Genomic DNA, 14,066 nt, shown 5'->3' with positions numbered 1-14,066 from the left:
AGCTTCTGCATGAGTCACGTCTAGCCACTAGACGAGCTTTTCTAAATATTAGACAGTGTCGAGCTATGATCATTATTATTTAATATACTAAGAGGTTTCAAGCTAGTGTAGGTCAAATTGTTTATGTAGCCTAGCAGATGGGTTTGTTATCCCACCTTTGATTTTCTGTAAAGCATCTTGTTTACCAGCATTGGCCAAATGTGGCAGAATCAGTAATGTTATGCCATTTTTTGGCGATCTTATATGCTTAATATTATCCTGGAATGTCTCTAGGGCCTGGCGCCCAGGAAAGGTGAATGTTGAACTGCTGCGCAATCTCCATCAGAGACGATCAAGGGTTATAGATGGAATGAAAAAATTCATCAGTATTCAGAAGAGGGTAAGAAACACAAATGGGTTAAAGTTCATAATTGGTTTAGTCTAATTTTCATTAAAGTTATAATGTAGAACGGTTTATGACATAACAAAAGCATAACCCGTTACTTACTTACTTACTTACTTAAGGTGGCGATACAGCCCTGTGTGAACTAGGGCCTCACCCAACAAACTTCTCCATCTAGCTCGGTCCCTAGCTAGATGTCTCCAGTTTCGCGCTCCAATTGGGTGAGGTCACCTTCCACTTGTGCGTGCCACCTGATCCGCGGTCTTCCTCTACTGCGCTGTCCTGTGGGTGTGGATTCGAAGACTTTCCCGGCCGGAGCATTGGTTTCCATGCGCTCTACGTGACCCAGCCTTCTTAGCCGTTGAACTTTTACCCTTCTGGCTAAGTCTACGTCACTGTACAGCCCGTACAGCTCGTCGTTCCATCTTATGCTCCACTCCCCTTCGATGCATACGGGACCGTAGATCACACGAAGAACTTTTCTCTTGAAGCGACCCAAGGTGCTTTCATCCGCTTTTGTCATAGTCCATGCTTCTGCACCGTATAGCAGGACGGGGATGATAAGGTACTTATATAGCAACACTTTGGTCCCTCGAGAGAGGACTTTACCACTCAATTGCTTTCTTAGTCCAAAGAAACATCGGTTAGCAAGAGTTATTCTACGTTTGATCTCTGAGCTGGTGTTGTTTTCTGCGTTTACAGCGGAGCCTAGGTAGACGAAGTCCTTGATTACCTCAAAGTTACGTCTGTCGATTGTGACGTTTTGACCAAAACGTCCGTGTTGTATGTCCTTTCTAGACGACAGTATGTACTTTGTTTTGCTTTCATTAACCGTTAAACTCATTTCTTCCGCCTCTGCCTCAATACTCACAAAAGCCCTATTGACATTACGCTGAGTTCTTCCGATTATGTCAATGTCATCAGCATATGCCAGTAATTGGACAGACTTTTGAAAGATAGTGCCTCTAGTGTTGACGTGTGAGCTCTGCACTATTCTTTCAAGCACGATGTTAATAAATTAACATGACAGCGCATCACCTTGTCTAAAACCTTTTTTGACGTCAAAAGGTTCTGTTAAGTTGTTTCCAACCTTTATTGAGCAGCGTGAATTCTCCATGGTCATCCTGCACCAACGGACGCGTTTGGCAGGGATTCCAAAACTAGAAACGGCTCTATACAGCTCGTATCTGTATATGCTGTCATATGCGGCCTTGAAATCGATGAAAAGATGGTGGGTGTCGATTTGGTGTTCTTGGGTTTTTTCCAGGATCTGCCGTAATGTGAATATTTGATCAACTGTGGACTTGCCTGGTCTAAAACTACACTTATAACGACCTATCAGGTTGTTGACGATGGGCTTTAGACGTTCACATATTACGGCAGAGAAGATTATAGGCGATGTTAAGTAGACTGATTCCTCTATAGTTGGTGCAGTTTAGAGGGTCTCCTTTTTTCAGGATCGGGCAAACAATACTGAGGTTCCATTCATCGGGCATGCTTTCTTCCAACCATATCTTACAGATAAGTTGGTGCATGCTCCTAACCAACTTATCTCCAGCTGCATTAAAGATCTCGGCATTCAAACCATCCGCTCCAGCGGCTTTATTAGACTTCAGCTTAGATATGGCAATCTTTACTTCGTCTACGTCGGGAGGACGGGATTGTTGGCTTTCGTCGTCTATGTTGAATGGATCATCCTGCCTGACAACGGAATTCAGTTCGTCGTCGCCGTTATACAGTCTGCAGAAGAGCTCCTTCAATATCCTCAGCATTGACTGCGGTTCCACTATGATGTTTCCACTTTCGTCTTTGCAGCCTTCGGTTCTAGGTTAATGTACCTGTGAATTTCGTTAAACCTGTTCATAAAACTTTCGAACTTCATTCCTGCTTTTAAACCTCTCAACATCTTTGACCGCACGCTTCTTATGTCCTCTCTTTTAGCATAACTCGTTACGTACACGAAAAAACATAAGCATAAGTATTCAAATGCATGCCTAGAAGTACAAAATATTATGAACAATAACCTTTAAAAACTCCATGTCTTAAGCTTTTGCATGTTAAAAAAAAACCTACATAGTTCTTTCATAACTTTTGTTTGTGATTTAAATTTCTTGGCAATTTTCTACCCAACATACACATATTCGTGAATTTTAGCTGCCTCTTTCTTTGAGCTATAAAGTCAAAATTTGATGCGCACATAGTCACAAAGTTCAATAAATAAGACATACAAAAGCGCGTATACGCCTGAGTGTGCCTTTCTTATCAAGTGTTGAAAATGCAGCAAATATTTTCTCTTAAAGGCTAATACAATGTCTTCCTTTTTACTACTAAGTAAAATATGCTATTTGCTGTTTGCATTTCACAATCATTTTTAGTCATATTTCGGGGCACACGTAAATGCATCCCGAAGCTATTGCACAGAACTTCTAGAGAAACTAAACTCAAAGTTAACAAGTCTTAATAATAATGTACATATATAGATATTACAATGTTTGTTAGTCATTCGAGCTACATATAAACATTTATGTACTCTTTTTATGGAATAAAGATGGTTAGTGAATAAAAAAAAATACCGACGTATATCTCTTGAGTCTTTTTATTCCGATTTGTTTCCAAAATCTTTTAACGTGAGTTATAAGTAAATATAGATCCACCCACTATGTTCAACTTAAATCCAAATACAAAAACAACCAAGATCGTGCCATTTACAGATGTGACATATTTTCTTAATTTCGTCATCATGATTAAGTTATGCAGAAATATATTAGGTATATTAGCTGAACTCATTAGATATTAGTCATATTTAAGATATAAAAATGAATGTATATTAGGTACTCATACTTTCTATTAATATATCGTATTTTAGCAATTAATATTTTTTTGTTGTATTTTTTATTAGAAGAAGGGATCATCAATTTCATCAAACAATTTTGTTATTGAACTATTTGAAAAAAAAAATGTATATTTGTGTTAGAATGAGTCGAAAACGGGATAAAGTAAATAAATACATATATGCATGTATTGCACACATAAAATAGCACAATATGTTTTGTACATCTTAACAAGAAAACTTTGGTTGATGCCAAAATAGGTCAGGCAAGATATCTTGGTTGGGAGGTACAATTTTAAGTGCCGATGTTGATTTTAAATAAAACACAAATTATTTAGAAAATTACTGTAATTTCTTTTCATTATGATAATATTAGTATGGTTAAATTATGTATGCATCAAAATATCGGTCAAAAGGTCACGGCAACCTCGACGGCAAACCTTCATCCGATGGTCCAAATTTTCTATGGTGCTCAGGAATAATTGAGGTTATATGGCGTTAATGTGCAGAATAGCTTTTGAATTGTTGGTGGCTTATCTACGTACACCTTTTCTTTCAAATAACCCCAAAGAAAGAACTGCAACGATGTCAAATTACATTATCTTAGCGGCCAGATAGATTGAATTTATCGCTCAAAAGAGCCATTGTTTCTTCATATCTTCCAATTCGAACCAAACTCTTAGAACATCATTCGCCTGCATGCGGCAATTCTGCTTATTGACAAATCCCCTGAGAAGAAAATCAACATCTCAATTTATGATCGCAAAATTATTTTATTGCAAATTATTTGTCTGCTCTATTATTTGACAGTCACAATTATCTGTTAGCTCCAAATGATTCTAATAGATGGCGACATCTGTTGACTGGACTGAGTAAATATTCAATAGATTGCACTATGTCAAACTTCTAAAAGTTATAAACTACAATTTAATGTCATAACCACCACATCATTGTATATATGTATATTTATTATATATTGTAAATAAAGGGTTGGGCATACAAACCTGACAGATTTTAAGATTTTTTCTACTGCGCTGTCCTGTGGGTGTGGATTCGAAGACTTTCCGTCCCGGAGCATTGGTTTCCATGACCCTTCTCGCTAAGTCTACGTCGCTGTACAGCCCGTACAGCTCGTCGTTCCATCTTCTCCTCCACTCCCCTTCGATGCATACGGGACCGTAGATCACGCGAAGAACTTTTCTCTCGAAGCGACCCAAGGTGCTTTCATCCGCTTTTGTCATAGTCCATGCTTCTGCACCGTATAGCAAGACAGGGATGATAAGGGTCTTATATAGCTACACTTTTGTCTCTCGAGAGAGGATTTACCACTCAATTGCTTTCTTAGTCCAAAGAAACAGCGGTTAGCAAGAGTAATTCTTCGTTTGACCTCAGCGCTGGTGTTGTTTTCTGCGTTTAAAGTTTGTATTAAAGTTTGGTTCGCCTGTTATGCTCCTGCGTTATTTGAATCCACCTGAATTATTTAACGGTACACGTTTGTTCATCAAAAAGATCACTGTAAATATTCTTGAAGCAACCATTTTTATTGTAAAAGTTTAATGGAAAAGTGGTGCTGTTCAAATGACACCGTCACGTTTTCAAATGACACCGTCAGATTCTATCAAACCCTTCAAAAGGTTGGAGTTTCCAATTTGTTAAGCTTTTGCAATGGCTTTAAATAGGTCTCAAACAATGTCCATTTGCGGTTAAGATTTGAAAATCCATATGTTGCAAGTTCTCGTGTAAGAAAACCGTAAAACAAGTTAACCATACCTCATTTATAAGTTTAACCGTCACATGTTATTTACTAAAAACTTTTTTTTTTCAAATACAAACAAAAAAGCTATACATATAGTGTGCCATCTCTCTCTGAAGGCTTTGGATACTGTAAAATATTTGTTCAGTCGCTCTTTACCATTTGCGTAGAGAACCAGGGCCTAGTGACTGACGGCTCTCAACCATTCCTGTGTGCGAGTAATTACAGGGATGAAGGGGACCTACAGTTTATATGCCGAATCCGAACGGCTATTTTGAGAAAGCACTTTTTCGTGACAAGAATTTGTCAATTCCTCGCAAGAGGCAGTGCCCGTGAATAAAAACTTTAGGTGGCATAGGCAGGGATCGAACCCAAGACCTCTCGCATGACAGTCCAATGCACGTTTTTTTTTTAAATTCATTTTTATTAATTCAATCTTAAACCTATCTTAAAGCTTTTTTTTATAATAAGCCTACACTCAAAGGGATATATTACCCTTATTATGTAGACACAGTGTGAGCACTAGGAAAGGGAGAGCAAGCTAGAAAAAATTCATAAAACTAGCCTAATTATCCATAACTTACAACCAACTTAATGGTCCCATACGGACAATCTAATTTAAACAATAATACTTAATACTAATGCCTTTCGGCCCTAAGATCTATTTTAACTTTAATTCAATTTTATTTATTTTTGTATTCATTAGAAAATTTTAAAAATTAATATCAATATCCTTTTTTATTTTTATTTAAAAACTACTTAAAATAAGGTCCTTAAATAAAACTTAAAACTAACTTAAACTACCTATTCTACCTATAAACTACTTAAAACTAGAACTACCACAGCAGCAAATCTAATTATCTAACATTTTTGTTCTTCATATTTTGTTGTCTTTTTCTTAATTTTTTTTTATTCCATATTTTTTTTTTTATTTATTTTTTGTACTTTTTTTTTTGTTTCGTATTTTTTTTTTTTCTATTTTTTTTTTGTGGCACCATGCCTATTCTACTTAAAACTAAACCCTAAAACTATAAAATAAGTATGTATGTAAGCCGGCCAAGGCTTAAAACCCCATCCCGACTACCCACTATCAAGTGCCGATTAAAGTCATCAAAACTGGTTCTCCTGCTTCACCCTATCAGTTCGGTCCCTTTCGGATATAGCCCAACTGAACCGAAGGAGCTTTGCCCCGCCTTGTGCCATGACGTCCCGATTGTGCAGGAGTCGCCTATCCATGGTTCGTCGTCTGACGCGGTAGATTAGCGGAACTGCCAATCTATTCTGTATCAGACCACATCTATCTAAAAAGAGGAATGCCTCTGGTGGAATGAAACCGCTCAAGCGTGTACTTTCAAAATACTCGTACTTCGGATAGAACGACCCGAAAATAAAATTGTTGGTCGAAGACATAGCTCTTGCAATGTGACCTCGAACGAGTTTTATCACGAAATTGTCAATTCTGTTGATTCGAGCCCCCTTGAATAGGACCTCGTTGGAATAGTAATGCACATAAGAGAATTCGGCTGTTCGATATAAGCCGGTACAGCGTCGTAAACAATGCTGCTCGAACACCCGAAACTTCTCCATCTGCGAAGGGGCAACGTTGACAACTATAAACGATCATTGGCCGTATGAGGGCCACGTAGCAAATTACCTTCACTCTGGAGTCAAGGCGACTGCTAAAAAACAGCCGTTTCGCCAGAGCGAAGGCTCCTCTGGCCTTGTCAGATCAGCATTTATTGTCTGTCGAAATATAAATACTGATCGAACCAGATACGGAGGTACTTCACTACACTTTTGCTCGCTAATGGCTGCCTGTGAAGATCAACGATGACCATTTTGCGCCGATTCTTGCACGTATCCCCCGTGGCCCTAGCCAACGGAGTCCGGAACAGAATTGTCTCCGCCTTCTGGACATTTATTTTAAGTGTTCCAGTCGTCGCAATATCGCTGAATCTTGTCGAAATCACGCTGCAAGAGAATTCTAATAACCTCAACCTTTCGGGCCGTTCTGTACGCAATTAGATCGTCGGCGTACGCAATTGACTACCTATCAGATCGCTGGTGTAAATGCTGAAGAAAATCGGCGAATTCACCGCTCTCTGTTGAAGACCATTTTTAATTGAGAATGTTGTGGTAGAAGTTACATTGCCACTTTTGACAATAAACTTAAGCATATCATAAAGTATATACAACAATGGCTTGCTTATGCCAGTCAAACGCACTTATCATCATGCCACGGGTACTACTTTTTCATTTGCACAGTTTATGCAAAAGGGCGCTTTGTAGATTTTGTGCCATGTCTAAGATTTTATTTGTTATTTTAATTTTCACCAAATTCTAAAAAAGTACTTTGATTTTCAGTTGGCTTAACTTAACTTTAAATAACTTTTTTCATTGTTTTTTGTTTGTGGAGGCAAATATAACATGCGGCATGTTCTCAAAAATAAACTGCAGCAACTCTCCCCGAAATATGGAAGAGATGCCACAACATATTTTAAAACTTAATAAGGTGTTTTAAAATAAAGCCAATAAATGAATCGTAAATAATGCATACAAAATATTTTAACACCTATAATCCTACTCAATCCTATAAATACAAAGACTTATTTCGCCTTTATTATCAGTAGATTTTATAAATGCTACATAAAGACTGCGTTAAGTTCCGAATTTATTAATATAGTCTTAATAGACCCTGCATACTTAATCACAAGTTTAAAAGTAATCAAATAAATTCTAATAAATACCACTAAAAATATTTGGTAAAAACATATCAACAGTCTGACAGAATGATGTTGATGCAAAAATAGATGTGAATTTCTCAAAAATTTGAACCTGCAAGATTAATAATACATTCATTAATTTTGCCCAATAGAATTCAAAAATATCATTTTGCCAGATTTTAATTAAAAATTAAATCTATTTATTTTGAAAACTTTTAGTCTTTAGCATGCCACATTCGCGTAGTACGGCAAAGGAACGAATCTCTGTACTTGACAGTACAACCGAAGTTGGGCTCGAGGGTATACTAATAAACATTCCTGGAGATGCGAGTATTTCGCTTGAGGGGAGAAACACAAGTGGCTAACTCTCTAGAGCAAAATCCGTTAAAATAACGCTTAAAAAATTGACTAAAAAGTGACGGACGGTGTTCAACCGACGTAAATGATTTAACCGTATCATAACCAATCAATTCGAGTGCTCTACGTTCAAATGATTTAACCGTATCATCACCAATTAACTCGAATGCTTTACGTTCAATACTTTCTATACGACTTAAGTAAGTTAAGTAAGCTGCAGAAGCACTAGCCCACAGATGTGACTTATGCTCAAACTTTGGACTTATATAAGCCTGATCAGAGGGGAGTAAAATTTCTTTCATCGCCTTTGGAAACCAAAACATTTTTGGTGACATCGGGTATGTTATCATTCTAACAAGAGGTGGTTGGAGATACAAATACCGAGGATATCGAGATTTTCAGTCGCCTTGGTACAAGTGCCACTCATGGATAGTGCCAAAGGCGGTAAATTATGTTATAACGACAGTAAACAGCATTGAACTTTCGACGCATTCAATTCTACTCGATTTTTGAGAAATTTCAGAAAAGAGGTCACTAATAAAAATGAGAAAGAGTGTCAGAGCTCTGGGGCACAACAGCATTTACTTTGGGTTTCTTAGACTTGAATCCATCCAATACTACTTGTATTGAACGGTCCGAAAGGTAATTTCTAATCCAAATCAATACAAAGAACATGCACTTTCGACAAGAGGTTCCTGTGTCAAACTCTGTTAAATGCTTTTAAAATACGACAAATATTTGTTTCACTGTTCGATGACATAATAACCGTAGGACCTATTGCTAATAATCGTACTGTGCGTCATTAAGAAGTCTTCGATTTTCGAGATAATTTTTGAGCTAATAGTTTGGGATGTGTATGCGGCTAATGTTCTTGAAGTAGTTAATTTTGTTAAGCAAAATTGTTTCCTACCTAAAGCACTTTAAAGGACCAAGATAAACTTGATGCAGCAATCTAGATATATGTATGAACATTTTTGAATGTATAAGGAACGTTTTATATATTGTATATCTTAAAAAGTATCCAGTTGGCATACAACCAATAAAAGTGATGCGTATGAAAATCGGAAAATTTTCATGGAATAAATTTAAACTGCCTAAATCTTACGAAATCGCAAATTTCGGTTACACTGGTTGATTAAATATTTAAATTAAACCTTTCATATTATATATCAATTTTGTCCTCGTGATTAGCCGTTGAGAGCATGAGCACATTTTGTTTGTATTACTTGCGTAACTACATAACTGCATACACCTTGAATAACAAAATTTTGTCGAAAATTTGTCCCTCGATTGCTTGAAAATTATATCCGAAGGTGTAAACTGCTTTGGCAATTGCGGCTTATTGAACTTTATAGTACCAATTCTTGTTGCGTTTTTGCTCATCAGTTCCAAGGCTAATGGTACTGATGTAAAATAGTTATCTGTTGTTATGTTATAACCTTTGCCTAAATAGATTCAAGATAGCTTTTTATAGCCTTTTTTCCAATACAAATTTTATGAAAACTTTACCTAAATATCTTTCAGCTAATCGCATTACAAGCCGATGATATATACCATCGGAACGATTATCAGATGGTTGCTGGCCAACATAAATTTCGCCCTGAACAGGATAGCTGTTTACAGCGTCGACTATCTAGAAAATTTGTATTCCATATTTTCCAGGCTTGTTTGGCATAGACATTTTGAAAGGGCATCTTCCCCTTGAGCCGACCAATTGTTCATCAACTGTAAGCTCTTTTGATGGTTCGTAGAACTCAACTAGGTTCTCCTGAAACAAATTCCAATATTAACTAGTAATATGTATCTTATATACCTAAACGCAGCCATTTTATCAGTTTGTAGACGAAACGCTCTAGTTCTTCCGTCATCAAAACGAATAAAACGTTGTATTTGTTCGAATCTTTCTAAAGACATCACTGCTCGGTAGAATGGCATATTGGTTTGATCGAAAAGATCCTTCGCTTCCACCCCGTAGGCTTTTTCAGCACCAGCGTATAACAATGTTGCCATATAAGCATACATCTCTTCTTCAGATGTGTCATACCATATGCGCGTTTGCTTTGGGTTGCTGGACAACCGATTCTCTTCATATGTGTTCTTTGCTTTTCTGTTCGTTTCAAGTACTATATTTTAAACAATATTTGATGTAACTAAAGACTTGAAAATCTCAGCCTATCTCGAAAACAAATACGAACATTTTGGAACATGATTTCAATTTGAATATCTGCATGTTCCACCTAACAGTTTTTCATGGATACTGCACTTTTACACGAATTGTCATATTCTTCATTATTAATTCTTGTCATACAAAAATGCTTCTCAAATAAGCTGTTCGTATTCGGCATATAAATTGTAGGTCTCCTCTATTCCTGACATGACTCGCACAAAAAATATTTGAGTTACTAGATTCAAGTTCTCTACGAGTTTTGTGGCACCGAATTATATTTGATTGGAAGCAATGAAAATAGAAGAAGTCAGTTTGAGGAGCCGCTTATGCCTATGTGCAGTGTGCACGACTTTCGAAACTCGGACTTATTGACTGCAGTTTCACAAACTGGGAATGGATTTAAGCTATAGTTAATAATAAATTCTTTGCATTTATAGTGTCAAATTTCAACAAATACAAGAAATCATACTTACACTTTAATTCTTTTCTCAACAATTTTTATTTTACCGCCTTCTCTATAATATACGTATCACGTTTATATCGTCACAGGGTTGCTCTGTAATTGACTATTGCCTTGTAAAATGTGAATGGCTAAATATCGTAAAAGATTTTTTAGTATTGCCTGCTAACTACTCAATGCACCTGCCTATCTATGTCTCCTGTGAGTCTTAACCTCAAGAAAGTTTTATTAGAACTCGCGAAGAAAATTTTAATACAAGGCTTCGTTGGAACGAAAAAAAAGTGAAGTTTACAAAAGTAACTTAAATCAGTATTCAGCTAATTTGCTAAATCAAATAACGTCCACAATAGATGTAGCTACAAATTTTGTTTTTCAAACTATAAGACTGTCTTCGGTCAGCTATTCAAATAATAATAGAACAATTTTTAAATCTAGCTGGTATGACAACGAATGCAAAAAAAGTAGAGAGAGATCGTGTAAGTTCTTAAAACTCTTTAGAGACTCAAATGATGTTTTTTATCAGACTTTATATCTACATTATAACAACGCTTATAAAGATTTATGTAAGCAAAAAAAAACATCTTTAAAAAAAAAAACTGCATCAAATTTGGTTGGTAGTTATGACTCTAAAGCTTTCTGGGCCAATGTGCGCATTTTGAGTGACCGTAATAGGTCAGTTATAAATCCCAGTGGAGTGGATATACTGGCATTGCACTTTGAACAACTTTTCATAGCTGATCCATGCCAGAAGTCTATAAGCTTTGCACTGCCTTTTATATATATTGAAGAATTAGATGCTCCATTCTCAATGTTAGAACTGGTTGTTGCGCTGAAAAAAATGAAGAACAACAAAGCTGCAGGGCTGGACGGCATACCAGCTGAGTTCTACAAGAACGCTACCTTGTAGTTTTAAGAATTTATTTTAGTGCTCTTCAACAAAATGTTTGAGGAGGAGCAGTTTCCAGGAATTTTCCAATCCTCATCTATCTCTGCAATTTTTAAAAAAGGTGACACTATTTTACTTGAAAACTATAGAGGCATCTCTGTGCTTGTGCTTAGTTCTCTAAGGAAATTATTCACCCAGATCCTCTATTCCAGGCTTGTAAGATGGGTCGAACAAAACAACAAAATAAGTTGCTTTCAGGCGGGCTTTCGAGCTAATCTTTCGACAATCGATCAAATTTTTACTCTCACGAGTGTTGCTAGGCGTTACTTAGAGAAAAAATAAATCTTTACTCTTTTTTCGTTGACTTTAAATCAGCATTTGACACTTGCAGCTATCGACAAAATTAATCTATGAGCAGCTGCTGTCAAATATGACAGCTGTAGTTTCAAATAATGGTAGTAGCAAATCGAAACCGTTTAGTTGTAATACAGGTGTGCCTCAAGGATGCATTTTAAGCCCGCTTATCTTTTCACTATTTATAAATGATATTGAAGACTATATCCCTGGTGGTGTTACTTTTAATGATTTGTCTATTAAAGTTTTGCTCTACGCCGATGACTTGGTGATCTTAACTGATAATGCAGTCGCACTTCAGCTTCAAATAAACAAATTAAAACAATTTTGTGATCTATGGGATCTTCAAATAAACACCTCAAAGTCGAAGAATGTGGTCTTTAGGTCCCAACATCGTAGCATTAGAACCGATCGCAACTGGACCCTCAATGGTTCCAACTTAGAAGTGGTGAAAGAATTTAAATATTTAGGCTACACATTAACTCATAAACTGAATTTTGGTGTTCACATAAAAGATAAGGTGAGAGTTACAAAAACTGCAATAAATTGTATGTGGTCAAACTTTTTTAATAACAAACTTGTTGATCCTACGTCTAAGTTCAAAGTGTTTGAAGCAACTATCAAAAGCTGTTTGTGTTATGGCAACCAAATCTATGGGTACAAGCAAATAGAAGATATCGAATCTGTCCAAAGATATTTGTTCAAGCGTATCTTTAGACTCCCAACTAACACGCCCAATTATGCTATACATATCGAATCGGGACCTGCTCCAATATTTATTATGAATTTAGAAGCAAACGCTGATTATATATTGAGGGTAATGCAAAGGTCGGCCAACAATTTGCAAAAGAGGGTCCTATCAGTGTGTTTTAGATGTGCGAATGTATATCTACCATTGATGATCACTCATTCCAAAGCTATCTAGATAGGGCGAGGGAGTCTGTGTCGCGATCAATTTACAGTAAACTTAACCTCAGACTCGGGTCTTCTAGTTCTAATCACTTTAGAGATAAATTTACTGTAATGGAAATGAGCATCATATTTAAAGCACGCACGGAGATGTTAGAGCTTAATCACAGACCGCACAGAACTGGTAACAGCACTTTATGCAACCTTAATCAAGTTGAAAACATTTTCCACTTTGTTGCATTGTGCCACAAGAGTTTTCTGTCACTTGAAGAATGTCTAGGTGTTCTGAATGGAGATAACGGTTGGCGTCTACTCATTCAGTTTTTATTAGATGCAGCCTAAATCACATTTGGAAAATTGCTAATCATTAATTCCTTGAGATATCTTTCTTTTTTTTCGTTATCGCCAAACTAAAAGCCCAAAACGCATTTAAAATTGCAAATTCTTTATGATCTATTTATGTAACCTTTCTTTTGTTTTAGCCAAACTAAAAGCCCTTAGAACATTTGAATCAATTGTTTAACACATATTGCCATAATTAAATGATTGCTGTTTTTGAAAAACTTAAAAATTTTGTTTTAGCTAAACTAAAAGCCCGAATCAGATTTTGTTCATATTTTTGTTTATATAAATTTATTTATCTATTAAATTAGCTACACCATTAAAACGAATATTTTTTTTCCCTCTGGCATTATTCTTTTTCTTTTTTCAATTGCTATTTTCTTTACATAACCAAATTTTTGTACTTTCTCTCACAAAATGTTTAGTTTATAAAAATATACCGGCAGACGGCCCATGAGCCATGCTTGTAATCTTTAGTTTTAAGTTTGTACATTTTTGAAATGAAAAAATAAAGATGATAATAATAATAATAATATACGTATCTGATCTCAAGCTTACCCGTTCTCCAAATACATTTGTTTTTCACTTTTAAAAATAATCTGCCAATGTACATACATTTTTTGAAGGTAAACAAAATCAACATATTTTGTTTTAAATAAATAATAATATAATGGACGCGCAAAAGATTTCCAAATTCTTCTTCGAAAAGTTTAGAAAATGTTCTGGTTGTAAACTGTGTTATGAACTAATATTCAAAACAATAATACAATAATTGATTTTATTTACCCCTCATAATGCAGGTACATATTTTGTCCGCTTTTCTATCACCTGTAAAATTTAAATGTGTCTAAATGCAACATGAAAAACATATATAAACATACAGTTTAACTGCACCATACATGT

This window comes from Eupeodes corollae, chromosome 2 (assembly GCF_945859685.1).
Source record: "Eupeodes corollae chromosome 2, idEupCoro1.1, whole genome shotgun sequence".
NCBI classification, from domain to species: domain Eukaryota; kingdom Metazoa; phylum Arthropoda; class Insecta; order Diptera; family Syrphidae; genus Eupeodes; species Eupeodes corollae.
Note: the sequence above shows the minus strand (reverse complement) of the source record.